The following is a 15585-nucleotide window of genomic DNA, read 5'->3' on the forward strand; positions in this document are numbered from 1 at the left end:
CTTAAGAAATAAAAGGCTAGTTTTAATTTTTTTTTTTTAAGATTTATTTATTTTTGGTTGCACTAGGTCTTTGTTGCTGTGTGTGGGCTTTTTCTAGTTGCGGTGAGCAAGCTTCTTGTTGCAGAGCACGGGTTCTAGGTGCACAGGCTTCAGTACTTGAGGTGTGTGGGTTCAGTAGTTGCGGCTTGCGGGCTCTAGAGCACTGGTTTGGTAGCTGCTTCTCCGCCTGTGGGATCTTCTAGGACCAGGGATCAAACCTCTCTCTCCTGCATTAGCAGGTGAATTCTTTACCACTGAGCCACCAGGGAAGCTCCCAAGGCTAGTTTTAGTACAAGTTAATGGAATGCATCAATAATCATTAAGATATACTGACTAAGCCTCTCTTAGGTATACTTGGGTTTGATTCTTAAAATCCCAAACACAGCAAAACCCGGACTGACCTTCATATGGCTTACATCCTGAAGTCAGCACACACACACACACACACACACACACACAAATCACTCTTCAAACTTTAAATGTATTATGAAACAATAACATAGCCATAAAAAGAACAGATAGTGCCATTTGCAGCAACATGAATGGACCTCGAGATGATCATACTAAGTGAAGTAAGTCAGAGAAAGATAAATATCATGTCACTTATATGTGGAATCTAAAAAAATGGTACAAATGAACATATATACAAAACAGAAATCAACTCACAGACATAGAAAACAAACTTATGGTTACCAGGGTGGGAAGAGGCAGGCAAGGAGAGATAAGTTAGGACTCTGGGATTAACAAAAAAGAAACAAAGAACTGGTCACTTCGTTTTATCTTTGTTTCTCTTTAATGAGAACTTTGAATCTTGTTCTTTTTAGCAGTATTCTTTTGAAATAGTTTATTCTCTTTGATTAGGTCAGAACAGAGGACCAAAACTGATGTTACTAAAGGTTATGTTTATTAAAAGTTGGAACGCTTTGCTTGGCTGTAAAAGTGTATCAGTACATTTGTGGCAAAATCAGCATTTGTTCCTAATTCTTTTTTTCCAATTACACCTCTGTCCTTTCATTTCTTACTCTTGTTTTGACCTCAGTCTACTCTGTCCTTTAACATATAACTATGTGGATATTAATTATCATATAGAGAAATCTTGAAAGATTTTGTTTTATGGTATGGATAGAATCATATCATAGGGAAAAAAAAACTCAGTTGTTTTTTCTTTTCCAGAAAAAGAAATGATCTTTATTGCCATACATGTGGCAGAAGGGAGATAAGATTTAAATGAAGATGAGAGGTATCACATCACTAATCTTTGCTTTTATTTTTAATAAATTAAGTCAGATAAATGCCTGTCTTGGGGTATATGAAAACTCTTATTCTTTTTTCCCCTAGGATTGAACATATTATTAGATGACAGGCAGCCTAACCTATCAGTAAGGAAACTTGAGTTTCAGGGTCAGCTCGGCTCCTAACTTCAGTGTAATCTTACCGTGCTTGCAACGTCCTGGTTGCCTGTTTTCTTATTTGTAAACTGCAAGGCTTGAACTGTGTGATTACTAAGATTTCTCCCAAGTCTGTGATTATCATTTTACTGGCTACTTTTATCTTACACTTAATACGAAGTAAAACAGAAAGTCAGCAGTTTTTAGAGCCACTTTCTACAAAGCAGGATTTGTGCGTAAATCTGTACAATTCATCTTAATCTTAAAGATACACACTTCTTGATAGCTTAAATGCTTCATGAATAAAATTTGTGACCTAGTGATATTAAGCTTTCGTCCCTGGGTGATAGCTTTCTGCCTCCTCTGACTATGATCCAGGAGCACTTACATCAAACCTCTTTGAACTAGTTCACAAGTGCAGCTGTGCATGTGAGCTTGGTGTGGGCAGTCCTATCAGTTGTTACTTTCGAAAAGATGAAATACTGATTCTTCTCTCTTCATTCCTAAGACGGATATTAATACTTATTACATGAAACAAGTAGTTATTCCTTTGGAGTATGCCCATATGAATTTTTTCAGTTTGTTTCAGTAAGGGACGGTTAGGGTTTGGTTCAGGAAGTCAGGTGTTCAGACTTCCAGTGGTTCAAACATTGAGTGTCTATTGTGTTACCTTGACTCTGAGCTCACGTTCAAAGACCAACAGGGAAAGAGCTTGAAAACTGTTAATTAATCAAAGTGTTGTTTGGAAAAGTATGAAACACATAGTTTTTGCTCTTGACTAGTTTTAGAGGGAAACCTTGAATGTCGTCAGTGGCCTTTAGTATCATCTTGTTTAATCCTCTGGCCTTTGGGAGTTCTTTCTAAAATAGGCACATGCATGGTTAGAGTTAGGGTTCATTCACTCTCCATGTAAAATCTTATAGTGATAAGGAACCCATTTCTACTGAAGTAGTTATTTCCATGAGAAACTTTGCTTGTACTAAGCTAAAATCCACATGGTGTGATCTGAAATGGTTCATAAAGGGCATTCAAAATGCACCTAGCATCTGATCAGAAAACAAGTTAAAGCAGTTAGTAAAATTTAAAACATTACGCAAATATCTCTCTATTTTCACCTTCATTCTTATAGATGCTCAGGCTTAAAAGTTATCTGAGTCTGAAACTTATTTGATTATTACTCTGCCAACCAGTGACCTCTCCCTAACAAGTTGTCCTTCTTAGCCTAGCAATTTGAGGTCATTTGGATTGAAAAATAAGTAAAATTTCCAAAAAAAGAAAAATTGCCTAGGGAAGACTTCCAGTTATGGTGCTAGAGAAGACTCTTTCTTTCAACCCTGAATATTCATTGGAAGGACTGATGCTGAAGCTGAAGCTCTGATACTTTGGCCACCTGATGTAAAGAGCTGACTCATTGGAGAAGACCTTGATGAAAGACCTTGATGCTGGGAAAGATTGAAGGCAGGGAGGCGAAGGGGACGACAGAGGATGAGATAATTGGGTGGCATCACTGACTCAATGGACATGAGTTTGAGCAAACTCTAGGAAATGATGAAGGACAGGGAAGCCTGCTAACTTGAGCTGCTGAACAACAAGGGAAGACTTTAACTTCTGTTTCTCAGCCTCAGCACTGGTGACATTTTGGACCAGATAACTCTTTGATGTGTGTGACTGCCCTGAGCAGTGTTCCGTGTTCTGCAGCATCTTTGACCTCTACCCATTAGATGCCCTAATATTTTGGTGATAACCAAAAATACCTCTAAAGCCAGCAGTGTTACCTGGAGAACAGAATCACCCACAGTTAAGAATCATTGCATTAAACAATTATTACCATCATTTAACACCAGAAATGTCAGAATAAAGGACAAGCTTTTTCAAGGAAGAGTAGTGTGGGAAACTTAAGCTGACCTGATAAAAAGGCAGTATTAAAATTTTATGAGATTTACTGTATGTATTGTTTTCTGAATTATATGTTTGACAGATCAGAATCAGATTGTACATGGTGAAGTTGAGTTCACATGACCAATTCTGAAAAAAATCACTGTAAAAATTCTAACTCACATGGACATGTTTGTATAAACGGAGGTAGTAATTTTAACATCTGTTACTTGACTTTGGAATATTTTGGGCAAACTAGAAAGGGCCAGTACAGTGGTTGTGGTGGTTCTGGTGTGGGTTCTTACGGGTTGAGTCATGTGATTTTTCTCTTCTCAGTCACTAATAGGTGCTGGAGTGTGGTCAGACCCCAAAGAGCATGGTGATTCATGCTGGGGACATTCCTACATTCTCCAGTTGGCAAGGTCTGAAGAATGGGGCAGGAATGAAACTGGTCTGACTCATGGCCCCTTCCCACCCGGCATTTCTTACAAAAGTCATCAGCATGGCACCTGTGGGTTGCGGATTCATTGTCAGGAATATCCTCCATTAAATTTTTCAGCCATCACTCCCAGCCAGGATCCAACTTTCTAGGTAAATCCAGTTCATTCCAGGGTTTCACTTTAGTTCCCAGGCTTCAAGCAAAGGTTGAAAGTGCCTGGCACTCCATGGTTCTTGACTCATTGAGTTTTAATAGACAAGATACATCTTCCAAGAGTGAGACTGGTCCTCCTGCTTCGACATCACTGAGTCACCACTTAGGACCCCATTTTATTCTTAGGGATTTGCCATCCCCTTCCGGTGCTTCAGATAAGAAAATGGTTGAGAACTTGGAGTGGGGGGAGCTAAACATTTTTGGCAAATGGAAGCTAAACCTTAATGCTGTTTCTTACAAAATATTTTCCCAATATTTGTTTCCATATGAAGGCAGCCTACAATTTATAGAGTATTACAAGTTTTTTTTTTTTTTTTTGAAGATGGACAGGCTGAGCCTAAGTTTACAGTGTACCTTAGGTTACAGCATATTAATGACTGATTCAAGGCCTCACAATTTTAGAGGCCTCATAACTAAAACCTCTCATGACATAATAACTTAAGGATGTTACCAACATCAGATCTAGATGGTGATAATGTTGAGCTGCACTTCAATATGAGTCATTATTCAAAACCATCTTTGACAGCTACATGACATAGAAAGTAAAGGAAAAGCATACAATCCGAATGAAACTAAAGCTGATCTTATTGCTCATCAGTTGTCAGTTAAATTTAGAAATAAATTCAAATAAAAACTTAAGTAATCCAGATATGATATACTTAATCGCTTATTTTTTTTGTTCTTATTCATCACATGTTTCTGTACTGATTGTATATTGGAGGATCAGTGCAAAAATAATTGTGCATATAGGCCTGTGACAATTTGGAAATATTTTAGGACTGGTTTTCTTGTCCCACTTAACATCTTACTTGTTGGAGAAGAAGATGATGCCACCAAACGCTGTGGAATCTGATTTCTTTCCAAATGACTGCTCCTGTTGTCCATACTCTTTTCCTCTTTGTCCTTTCAAGATACTTTCATTTGTCCTTAAGTTTTTTAAAAGGAAAATGCATTATCTTCATCATACCTCCTTAGAGTACAAACTTAGTCTTTTGTGGAGGGTAACTTTATACACATACTCGAGGAGTCACTGTGCAAAGCTCAGTGAAATGTATAGCAGTAGTATTCCATAGTCCCTGTCCTTTTTTTTCAGAGCTGATTCTAAGTTATTTTAAAAAATCACGCTAACTTTATACAATATTCTGAGGAAGAGTGTAAATGCCTACAGTTGGGATGTTTCAGTTCCTGTTGCTCTGAAGTTCTTTCTGATTTCTAAATTTAAATTGTTCATATTTCATTTATGCCTAATCTCGCTCTATCTCACTCTTCCTTTCTCAGGCAGCAGAGAATTTTGTGCCACATCTTTGGTGAACATATGCCTTTATTTCATCTTGTTTTGTTTTTTTTTTTCCTTCTCCTGGCTTATCACAGTATTTTGATGCTTCCAATTTTCAGACAATTAACTGTGTATATTTAAATGTTCTGTTTAATACAGTGGCCAGCAGCCATTGCAATTAATGTGGCAGTTTTTTTGAAGATGAACTACAAAGAAAAAATATATATATATAAAAGGTCTCCTTTTTTGATTACATATTAAAATGATATCTTGGATAGGTTGGGTGAAATAAAGTCTACTATTAAAATTAATTTCACCTTCTTTTTATCTTTTTTCTTAAGCAAAACTGGCTATTGGAAATTGTAAAATTGCACATGCAGCTGACACAATATTTCCATTGGACAGCACTGCTCCAGAATCTATATATTTGCATCTTAGCACCCAGACTCAGTATTTTAGTCAAGACTTGATAAATGTAGGTGGTGTGGAAACAATATTTCCTGTCTTCATATTCTGTGAATGCTTCTCTGTAGTTTTAGCCACTCCTCTAGTATTCTTAAATTTTAGCAAAAAAGATATTTTTAAAAAACTTTTTTTGTTCTACAAAGGTGGCCTCTTTGATATCCTTCCCTGTGTTGTCTCTATTCCATTGAGTTTCTTCCATAAGAGAATGGGTAGACACCCTTTCAATGGCTGAACCTTGTTTGCTTGCCAGCCTGAAGAGATAAGGGTCTTAGACTGTGGGCTTTTGATCTCTTTGTTTGAGTTTGTAAACCTGCTACTTGAATGTGGGCGGAGATCCTCAGGAAGCTTTTTGTTCTTCTCTTTTAAAAGAAATTTTGAGTGACCAATTAGAGGACGTTTGTCACAAGTCCCATACATGACTTCTTGGATATTAAAAGATGCCCAAGTAAGCACTACAATGTAGTCTTAAGCAACTTTGTTTTTTCAAACCAGCCTGGTAATTTCTTTAGTGAAATTCTGCCTGAACTTCATAGCCTTTTGCTGAATCTGTCACCTCGGTGCCTCCTTCAAAGGAATTCGGGTCTGGCCTTTTCACTGGTCATTAGGTGTCCTGTCTTCTGAGAGCAGCTCAGAATGTTCTTCTGCTCATTAAAAGCCTGATGTGGAATTCTGCGGGTGGAGGCATCACTAACATCTGAGCACAGGGAGTACAGAAAGTCAGGAGGTTTTATTTTGGATCAGTGCATTTCTCTGTGGCTGTGGAGCTGAAACATGAAACAAACCAGCCATGGAGACATAGCGTCTTGCATTCGTAGTGGAAGAGATTTGATGAGTGGTTCGGTAGTAACACAGACCTGATTCATACTCTATCTCCTGGTGACGAAAGGCTCCAAATAGTTCCAGTGTACTGATAATGCATTTCTTAGATGCTAAATATATCTAACTCTTATCAGCTAATTGTTTGTCAGGGTCATTGTCTGCTACCCTTAAATGTTAAGGTCAAACTGAGCTTCTAGTTTTGTAGATGTGAGACTCTGTGACAGACACTAGGAAAGAAAATATATTAAAAAATAAATGTATGCTTGTATAACCTGATGAGCTGAAGATTTTGAAAGCAATCACTGTAAATGCACTTAAGCCATTTACTCTTATTTTTGTTATTTACTTTATTCTTGTTATCTACTCTTCTTGAGTTTGGAACTGAATGATAGAACTTTTTAGATCCGTTGGGCGGGGGGGAACTTTAGAGATTGTCTGTGTCAAGCCCTTAATCTTTGCAGGTTGCATATTAGTAAACCAGGTTGAAGAAGATAAGCCTTCTTTCAAGGCTCCAGGCTAATGGATAACATGGTAGTCGCTAAGTCGTGTCCTACTCTTGCGACCCCAAGGACTGTAGCCTGCCAAACTCCTCTGTCCATGGGATTCTCCAGGCAAGAATGCTGGAGCAGGTTGCCATTTCCTTCTCCGGGGGATCTTCCCGACCCAGGAATCTAACCTGGGTCTCCTGCATTGCAGACAGATCCTTTACCAAGAGAGTTATTCAGTCGGTAAAGAATGAATAACATAGGTTAAATGAAAATTTGAATTTCTGACATTTCAGTTGGGTGTTCTTTCTGCTGGCATTTGACTCTTCTCGCTCGGAAAGTTTCAGGCACATCCAGACATCTGTGTTTTTAATTCCAAAGAAACAACACCTGCCTCTCTGATCCTCAATTATTTCTTATAAAACGATAGGTCTTGGTTAGATGATTCCTAAGATTCTTTTTTGCCCTCACACAAATTATAGCACACAAGCTATTTCTTTTTTTTTTTTTTATAATGTGGACAGTGTCATTACCTCAAATGCATATGTTTCCAATCTTTGAAAAAGCCACTTCTATTTCAAGGTCACGTTAAGTAACATTTCAAATTACAGATGAGACAGAACAGAGGAGAAGGAATGTGGGAGTCCCTCGCCTGGGTGGGGAGGAGGAACACGAGCACATGACGTGGATGCGCCTCACGAGCTCCGACCATCTTCATCTGGGTCAGCGGGAGGCTGAGTTCAAGGCCAGGTTGCTGAGCTTTGAGATTAGTGATAGAAGTCCTGCTCTGTAGTTTTCTTCCCTGGCTCTCTCTGTATTTGTCTTGCCTGTTTCCAAGGCCAGTAAGTCAGGCCAGGCGAGCCACTGAAATTGAAGGTCAGCCTTGGGAGTTGACGGAGAAGGCAATGGCACCCCACTCCAGTGCTCTTGCCTGGACAGTCCCATGGACGGAGGAGCCTGGTAGGCTGCAGTCCATGGGGTCACTAAGAGTCGGACACGACTGAGCGACTTCACTTTCACTTTTCTCTTTCGTGCACTGGAGAAGGAAATGGCAACCCACTCCAGTGTTCTTGCCTGGAGAATCCCAGGGATGGAGGAGCCTGATGGGCTGCCGTCTATGGGGTCTCACAGAGTCGGACACGACTGAAGCGACGCAACAGCAGCAGCAGCAGCAGCTTGGGAGTTGATAGAACCAATAAGCACTCTTAAAACGCTCAGTAGGAAGGCCCCCTTCCCTGATTGCGTGCTGTCAGATAGACGTGTCCTTTCTTCATCCTCTTCTTTAATTGCTCTGCCATACCAACCCAGTTCAACTTGAGTTACCTTCAGTACTGCTGCATCTCTGAATTGGACCGTGGAGACAGGGTGGCCCGGTGAAGAGGGCCCAAGATTTGGAGAATGGAGATGTGGGTTCTACAGCCAGCTGAGTATCCTTGGCCAAGCCTGGCCACCTCTCTCTGGCCTCAGTTGCAGCTGCAGCCTACAGAGGGCGGGTATCTTTCTCTTTTGAACTCTTTTTCTTTTTTTTTAATGTGGACCATTTTTAGTGTTTATTGAATTTGTTACAACATTTCTTTTGTTATGTTCCATTTTTTTTTGGCATGAGACATGTGGAATCTTAGCTTCCTGACCAGGGATCAAACCCATACCCCCTACACTGGAAGGCAAAGTCTTAACCACTAGACCACCAGAACGTCCTGTCTTTTAAACTCTTGAGGTAGTAATAACACGTTCACTTTAGCACTTATGTCCTGCACTTACTTCATGGTCATCATTGCCCTATTTGGCAGCAAAAAGGCATCCTCTGCCTGCCTTTGGCTACTCCTCAATAGCATGTATGTGCACCGTCTCTGGATAACCCCTACTGTTGCTTACCGGGTCGGCCTGCTAGCTGGCAGTGCAGAATGGATATTTAAGGATCGGCGAACAAAGGCAAAGGTTTATTCTCAAGAAACAATTGATGCAGTGAAGATGTAGCTGACCGAGGGTGCCATGTAAGGAGACGCTGTTTTCTGTTAGTCTTTGGCTGGAATTAAAACAAAGCAGGATTAACCAGAGGACAGTGTACTGCAGTGGCTGTAAGAGCAGAGGTCCTGGATGTAATTAGTCCAGCCTGAGAGTGTTCTTGTTTCAGAGGTTCACAGGGGCAACACCAAGTTCACAGAATTCAGAAAGGCAGTCAGTTCCTAAGTGTGTCGGGTTTATTGCCTTTCACATCTTATCTCAAGATGGACAGCACATGGCCCTGTTTGTGCGTATGCCTGCCCTGACAGTTCCTTCTGTCAAAAATGATTTTTTCCAGGATAGTATGTAAATTTTTGGCTGACCATTCAAAAAAGGAAGGGGAGATGTGTGTGTTAACTAGCATTTTTGAAAATACGGCTTTGACATCTGAAAGAGGAATTAACAACCTCCCGTAAGTGTTGACACTGTTTATGTGCTTTTAATGATAATAAGAATACATCATTTTATAATCAGTGAAGAAAGCTTTCTTCCTGTTCTGCTTCTCTAAACATGAAAGCTTGTTTTTTGTTTTTTTTCTTTGAGTTTCATATTGCATAGTAGTAGGGCAAAGTGTCAAAGAGAATTTGACACCAGTTATTTGTGAAATCACCATGAAGGGAAGACTTGGTTCTGTCTTGCTTGATATTGAAATTTGCAGTAATAAATCATTCCTCAGTTTGGGAGACTAATAGCGCAAACTGTTTTATTTGTATGATTATTCCATGTTTAGCTTCTCAGATTGTTTGTTATGATAATACTTAGAAGGAGACATGGAAACCAACACAGCCTTGTAAATCAACTCGACTTTAATTAAAATAAATAAATAAAATAAGAGACACAGCCAGGGAGTTCCACTTTAAGTTTTCATTATACTCAATAAACCTTTCTCTTTAAATCTTTCATGAGCTATAAGGAGGAAGAAAGCATAATTCTTCTAAATATGTCTTTATCTTTAAATGAATTCCCCCTAACTGGGGGGAGTTAGACAGCACTCCATTATTTATTTATTCGTTCGTTAGTCCTTTGTAAACTGGTAAAACTTCCTTCTGTCCTAACAGTGTTAAAACTGACACTAAGGGCAATTTAGGGTCACAGGCCTATCTACCAACATTCATTTGTTTTGCAGCCTGGGAGTCTTGTTTCTATGGGAAGTTTTCTTAACTTGTATCGGGCATTTCAGAACTTTCTCTTTTGCCCCTTGTTGTCTCCGGTCATAGAAGTTTGTAGATACGGTATTGATGGCGTAGCAGTGTAATTAGTTTCCCATTCCACGATGGCCATGGTTCAGATGCGGCTTTAATAAGATCAGTCAGACTGCTTTAGTACTGGAGAAGGCTCTGCCCTGTTGTCAAATTATTGTTTGATGCTCAACACGAAGGGGGCCTGTTGAGGGAGGACTGGACTTGGGTTTTATTATTCTTCCTTTCTTGAGAGCTCATGTGTGTTGCTAAGTCAGCTCAGTCGCATCCGACTCTTTGCAACCCTGGTGACTGTAGCCCTCCAGGCTCCTCTGTCCATGGGATTTCCTAGGCAAGAACGCTGGAGTGGATTGCTATGCCCTCCTCCAGGGGATCTTCCTGACTCAGGGATCGAACCCACAGTTCTTATGTCTCCTGCATTGGCAGATGGGTTTTTAACACTGGTGTCACCTGGGAAGCCTTCTTGGCCGGTCAGGTAAATGCAATTTTATAGACTAGGAAGAGAAGGAAGCATTTAAAATTTGTTTAGACATTTCTCTTGCTTCTAGTTTAGGTCAAGAAAATTTGGGGAAAGCTCTTCTGTTGTAACCGTGACCTGGTTTTATTAAAAGTATCCCTTTTTGTTTTTGCAAAGCAGAGTTCACATCAATAGGAAATGGCTAGTTAAAAACTTTCTGGTAAGTCATCTGCCTAACACAAAATATTATCATAGGATAGACTAAAATTTGTAATTTTGTAGTTAAGGTTTGTGGATATCAGGCACACATAAGTGTATTTTTGAAGAGGTAGAACACACTTGATTTTTCTGAAATTCCTCCTTGGATGGGTGCTGTGTTTGACTGGTAAAGCGGCACACGTATCTTTGAACAGCTGCTTGGTGAAAAGCTGAACCCAGTCTCTCTGGGTGAGTGAGAATTGGTCAGGACTCAAGGGTCTCTGAGTGCATTTAATCTATTTGCCATCTCAACAGATGGGCCTATTAATATTTGAGTATTTGTAGTTTGTCCTTCAGCAATGACTAGATACACCAATGACTTGTTGCCACTGACCAGAAAAAGTCAATGATGCTTTTCAGGACAATGTTATGTTTCCCATAGTAGTTTTTAAATTTATGGATCAAATAAGCAACTGGGAGTTTTCAGCACTTTCTTTGGAAGTTATCGCAAAAACCTGATCCAAGGAAAATGAGGCCATTTTTCTTTCCAGGGGCTTCCATGCCCTCTCAACACCTGTGTGTTAATGGGATAAGTAAGAATGGTTTTCACTTCTTGGAACCTGCATGCTCTCAAATGGAGGAGGAAAAAATGGAAATGTTTCCTCTGTCTACCAAGTTTTATTATGGAAACTGTTCACCAGATAATTGGGCTTAATTTGAAACAGAGGGGAAAATTTATTTTGTAAACAAGAAAGTTCTTTGAAGATAAATTTTGTCAGGAGTTGTTGTAAGGATGTTAGAAGAAACCCTGATACATACATATATATATATATTTAATGGCCTATAGTGAGAGGGTGTTTTTCTTTCTTTTTTTTCCCACCCCTTTTCCTTCCGTTTTGCTAGACTCCACAGTGTTAGTGGGGCTGGAAGGTGATAATTAGTACTCTTCACCTGATATGTTCTCCTTTTTTTGCAAGCAGGCTAATTAAAATGCATATAATCTTTCACTTTTTTCCCCCCCAAAGGGAAACATACTTCTTTTAACAGCTGCCTTTCTGACCTTCTGCCCGCTTCTCTGCAAACCTCTTTGTTTTATTGACTGATTCTTTATACAATTGAGAGGAACTCTAATATGGTTATTTGTAACTCTTAAGCGTTAGGGGAAATGAGATCCACTTGTAAATGCAAGGTCTGTAGCAATATTACACTCCTATGAAGCCATTAATTCAATTCTTTCCCTAGTTTTTTACACAGGGCTTTTTCTTACTTAGTCTAGTGTCATTTTAAGTGCCTTAGGAAATAGTATTCCTACAGTTTTCCTTATTACAATGTGTCTCTGATTCAATGGTTTCTATAATAATATGTGTAGCATCGTTCATTCTGGACTTTACTATCACACCAAGAACCAACTAACTTCTGAGCATTTTAAACACAATATCTCTAGATAGTGGGTTGTTGTAGCTATATGTCTAGGTTCATTTTTAAGTTTTAGGCATCTTGATTCAAATATCTTATTCCTGATGAGCTTTGATTTTATAGGTGCTAAGTTTTTTTGAGACATTTACTCCAGCCAGTAAACTATAGCAGAACATTCTAGTTTGGTCTGCTTCTAACTGTCCAACCTGTGGGTTTCTTTTACCATTTTACCAATTTTACCATCCAAGTGTTTCACTATCTCAGAAAATATTTGGCAGGGAATTGGTAATAAGTGCTTAGTTTTGTGTATGTGTCTGTGTGTGTGTGTGTGTCTGTGTGTGTACACCTGCACACGTTTCTACTCACACCTCTTTGTGTGTAATTTTTATTTTTGTACTTATATACAAAACAATTTTCACTAAATATGTGTGTAGCTAAACTGTAAAAAAAAATAACTATCTCATGTTAACTGGAATATAATTAATACAATTAGATGTGCTAAATCTAAGTTGTAAATTATTTTAAGGACTTGAACTTGATTTTTTTTAAAGTTGATGTATACTTAGCCTCCTATAGAAAAATAGCCTTTAAAGAATAGTTAAGCCAGAAACAAGAGCCTGTGAAATGAGATAGATGCTCTGAATCTCAGATGACTAGCTCTGTGGACTTCCTCACGGTTGAGTACTTAAAAGTTACATGATTTTAAAAAATCATATCTATAAATTTATAACTATCATGGATAATTTCTATATATATATATATTTTTTTTTTCTTTCTCAGATGAAAAATTAAGTTCAGACCACCCATCTTGGAAGAAGGAAAAACACTGCAGGTTGACACTCATAAAATGCAGATAACACTTTCCAACCCCACATTTGCTCATGGTGACTGACTGTTGGCAGGAAATAAACATTTTCAAGAATCTCACATTCAGAATCTCAGAGCAGAGAACTTGTGAATAAGCACTGCGAGTGAAGTAATAGCATGAGGATATTATTCAAGACAACATATTCTACTCTTTTCCCGTTTATTACAACATCCAATTATCGCTTTTATGGTAGATCCTCAACTAATCCACACATTCTTTTTTTTTTTTCCTGGCTCATTATAGTCATGTAAGGGGTTAACCAGGAACCTATTTATATTCAAGCTTTATTTTTAAACATTTTTATAAAACCTGTTAGGAGACTTTGGCTACTAATTATAACACCAATAGTAAATGCGATTATATTTTAAATTAAGGACTGTTCATTGACCTGAGTGAACATTTTTCTGAATTTGAATTTTCATTTTAGTGTTCTGTGTCACAGACCATACCCCAGAAGTTAGAGGAGAGCAGAAAAGTTTTACTGAATGACTGATAAGAATTTATTCTGATGTCGAATTGAACTTTTTCTCTAAGATGAGACTAAAAAAAATAATTTTTAAATTTGAAATGTATATAATTGGTGGTTTCCATTTAATTGTGGCTTACTTTATTTTTTTTTTCTTTCAAAAATCTTGTTTTGAAATTGATAGAAGGAATCTGGAAGTGTTCCAGAACTCTGTAAAATTCATACTTGATAGTTTGCTTCATTCAGATTTAACTTGATTGGCATCCAATCCCTATGTTGTGTTCTGAAATATCCGAAATCACAACATCTTGATAGAGTATGCTCTATTTTTGAATTGTTTTAAATAGTAACTTTAAAATTTGCATTAATTGAAAAGTACCTTGTCATAACATTTGCTTTGTGTCATGAAAGGTTATCTATATTTGGAAGTAACATTTTGGTAAAAGGAAGATTATGGAATATTTATGAACTTTCTCTCACACAGATTCATAGGTTATTAGAACAGGATGGAACATTAGCGCTTTTCAACCACAACCTTCTCCATTTACAGTGGAAGGAAATGAGGTCCAGAGAAATTAAATGACTTGCCCAAGGACACACAGCTGAAGAACTGTATAAAAAGGTCTGTAGCCCTGGACTCCTGGCTCCAGGTCAGATATTTTTACCATGGAAAATTCTCTCCAATAAATGTACAATAACCTCAGAAATTATGACATGCAGCTGGAGAGGGGTGAATTTTATTTTAAGTATATCTCATAGTGAAATAGTTTTTGAATCCACATATACGTTTCAGTTTGGAAAACTCAGCAGTGGCCACAGGACTCAAAAAGGTCAGTTTTTATTTCAATCCCGAAGAAAGGCAGTGTCAAACCATGTTCCGACTACTGCACAATTGCACTCATCTCACATGTGAGCAAGGTAGTGCTCAAAATTCTCCAAGCTAGGCTGCAACAGTACTTGAACCAAGAACTTCCAGATGTATAAGCCTGATTTGGAAAAGGCGGAGGAACCAGAGATCAAATTGCCAACATCCATTGGATCATAGAAAAAGTAAGGGAATTCCAGAAAAGCATCTACTTCTGCTTCACTGACTACGCTGAAGTCTTTAACTATGTGGATCACAACAAACTGGAAAATTCTTCAAGAGATGGGAATGCCAGACCACCTTACCTGCTTCCTAAGAAACCTGTATGCAGGTCAAGAAGCAACAGTTAAAACCAGACAGTGAACAACGGACTGGTTCCAAATTGGGAAAGGAGTACGTCAAGGCTGTATATTGCCACCCTGCTTATTTAACTTCTATGTAGAGTACATCATGTGAAATGACGGGCTGGATGTAGCACAAGTTGGAATCAAGATTTCTGGGAGAAATATCAATAACCTTAGATATGCAAGTTATACCACTTTTATGGCAGAAAGTAAAGAGGAGCTAAAGAGCCTCTTGATAAAGCTGAAAAACAAGAGTGAAAAAGCTGGCTTAAAACTCAGCATTTGAAAAACTAAGATCATGGCATCCAGTCTTATCACTTCATGGCAAATAGATGGGGAAACAGTGGCAAACTTTGTTTTCCTGGACTCCAAAATCACTGAGGATGATGATTGCAGCCATGAGATTAAAAGATGCTTGCTCCTTGGAAGAAAAACTGTGACCAACCTAGACAGCATATTAAAAAGCAGAGACATCGCTTTGCCATTAAAAGTCTGTCTAGTCAAAGCTGTGGTTTTTCCAGTAGTCATGTATGGATGTGAGAGTTGGACCATAAAGAAAGCTGAGCACCGAAGAATTGATGCTTTTGAATTATGGTGTTGGAGAAGACTCTTGAGAGTCCCTTGGGCAGCAAGGAGATGAAACTAGTCAGTCCTAAAGGAAATCAACCTGAATATTCATTAGAAAGACTGAAGCTGAAGCGTCAGTACTTTGGCCACCTAATGCAAAGAGCCAACTCATTGGAAAAGACCCTGATGCTGAGAAAGATCG

At 38.6% G+C, this 15585-nt stretch overlaps 1 protein-coding gene across 3 annotated transcripts in view; it reads left to right on the plus strand.

The window, feature by feature from the left end:
- CDH2 (cadherin 2) overlaps positions 1–15585 on the plus strand; it is a 394092-nt gene that overhangs the window by 209320 nt on the left and 169187 nt on the right. Inside the window, exon 1 of one of the 3 annotated variants that reach the window (XM_081563145.1) lies at positions 9324–9415. The exons of the other annotated variants lie outside the window; for them this stretch is intronic. The gene's annotated coding sequence lies outside the window, so the exon portion shown is untranslated. Of the gene's footprint in view, positions 1–9323; positions 9416–15585 lie in introns of those variants that run through there. 3 annotated transcript variants of the gene reach the window in all.

Source organism: Giraffa tippelskirchi, chromosome 14 (assembly GCF_054371585.1).
Source record: "Giraffa tippelskirchi isolate mGirTip1 chromosome 14, T2T-mGirTip1v1.2.pri, whole genome shotgun sequence".
Taxonomy (NCBI): domain Eukaryota; kingdom Metazoa; phylum Chordata; class Mammalia; order Artiodactyla; family Giraffidae; genus Giraffa; species Giraffa tippelskirchi.